Below are 2381 nucleotides of genomic sequence, written 5' to 3'. Positions count from 1 at the left end.
CATTTTGCAGCAACTGGACTGGACATTGAGTTCTTGGGGTATCGACTGAACCTGGAAGACTCCTCATTCTGAGGGTCTTGCAAAAATACCATCATACTTGCAGAAATATTTTACAGGCTCCACAAAATTGATGCCATATGGATCCTACTGAGTTTATCACTTTAATAGTTTTAGACAGCATGTCTTTGAAATACTCGTGTATGGTGATGACCAGCTAAGATATCTAGACTCATAAACCAAACAACTACAGAATTCTTCAAATTTCCATTGTTATGCAGATATTGTCAGAATATGTGGCCCTCAGCTTCTGAGACAGCTCAATAAATCCACTTTCATCAAAAACAGAGGGCTGTATTCTTTCATTTCTGCTCAAGTAGAGAACATTGAATAATGCAGCTCTTTCACCTGCACAATATAGATGCTGTGCCAGCCCACTATATTGCTCATAGAGGTATTCTTCCCAGCCACTTTCTCTCTGAATATTCAAGTTACAATGAAACAACACAGTTTATAATTATTCATTTCTTAAAAATTTGACACTAATTTTAGGAATAAAACTAATAATGCAATGGAGCTATCACCCAGGTGTCTCTCAGGGGACAATATATCATCTTGTTTGTGATATGGTTCCTGCATTTTTCTCATGGTTTTCTGAGGTGCCTGTGGCAACCAGGTAAAAATTACCCTCAGTTCTCCTCATCTCAGCAAGAAGCCATAGAACAACCAGCTTTTATGTCCTAAAGTCTCCTTAATTTCTTAATATTCTGGGCAGCCAGTATTGAAACCCTGTGTTGGAAAACAGATAACGAAAAAAAAATATTTGATCAATGAGAAAAATCTACTACAAAATGACAAGAGTAGTAGTAGTAGTTATAATTGTAATCATAATAATCCTCCTTATCATCATTGTTAGGAACTAGCAGCCAGCTGACCCCCACCCCAATGATGGGTGGGACACTCATGGCCATGTCATTGCTTCCTCAGCTTTACCTGGACAGAGGACTAAGTTACACATGCACAAGCCTCTTTTAAAGCAAGCACGCCAAGTGCTTCTCTCTCTCTCTCTCTGCCTCTCTCTCTGCTCTCTCTCTGTGCTCTCTCTCTGGTCCCTCTCTGTTTCCTCTCTCTGCTCTTCTGCTTTTGGTTGGTCACCAGCTACTCCCGCTTTCTCTCCCCTCTCTCAACAAACTCCACGTGGGTGCTGAGTCTCCTGTTTGTGTTTCTTAGGCATTAGCTGCATCAAAAGAACAACATTGGTACCATGATTCGGATCAGGCCCTCCTCAAGTACTAGGCGGCCACCTATTATTGGATGGCCAGCCTGAGGTATTTGGAGACCCTGATTATGAACCACCTCCATTCACCTGTTTCGCTGGAAAATACCATCCCACACTGGCTACAATTTGGTAAGGTACACTTTTCCGTTATTACTTGTTTCCTTAGGGTCTGGTGCATTTCCCACTGGTGAGTTAAGATTCCGGCTTGAAGCCTTCCTGCCTTCGGACTGCTGAGTCCCTATTGAACACTTTGCCCTTGGCCACAATCTTGGGCTGATGAGTTCCAAAGATGATTGGCCTGTTTTTCCTTCACCCATGGGAAATAAACTAGCCTATATATCCCCTAGAAAATAATTCAAATTGGCCGTGTAACGGCACTCTAGATCCTGATATTTTACTGGATCTTTCAAATTACTTCCAGTGAACAGGTAGATGGAAGGAGTTTTTTTTTTTACCTCTCAGCTAAACAATCTCTTTTCCTAAACTTGTTTCTCTTCTCTTCCTGCCACACTAAAACTCCTGCCCACCACAGCTGGAGCCTGTCTCAGGGCAGTGGGCTGGGCTGAGGCAGTATGTGCTCAAGTTTTTCATTCTTCCCCACAAAAGATGTTTTTGGATTTTGTGCCCTAGCACCACTCATGCTAACTGGTGCATTCGTTTCTCAGACCCACGAGGGGTCTCTTGGGTTTTATACCCTTAGACTGGTACATACATTGCTCAGGCCTATGCTGGTCTTTTTGGATGTAGTACCCCTTGGACTCCAGTGTCCTGTTAGTTTCACAAATCCTTCTGCCTCACTCGTGGAGAGAAAAAAAGCCAACAATTTTATCTCAAAACTTTATGATTTCTGCCAGGTGTTGGGGATATGTTTATGGCAGCCACCGTCTTGACCATGTGGCCTAGCCTCACCCCCGCCCATGGTTCTTCCCTTTGCTACACCAGCCACCTAGGCAGAGGGAGTCTAGCTAGCTTCTGACACCAGCAAAACCTGTAATTCATTTACCTTTTGCTTTTATTCTTTGTCTCTAATTTCTGTTTTCACTGACTATGTCATACATAGCTTCACACTCCAGTCCTTTTCATTTTTACCCAGTCCTGTTTAATA

The sequence above is a fragment of the Phodopus roborovskii genome, unplaced genomic scaffold, assembly GCF_943737965.1.
Source record: "Phodopus roborovskii unplaced genomic scaffold, PHOROB, whole genome shotgun sequence".
NCBI lineage: Eukaryota > Metazoa > Chordata > Mammalia > Rodentia > Cricetidae > Phodopus > Phodopus roborovskii.
This window is presented reverse-complemented; position numbering follows the sequence as displayed.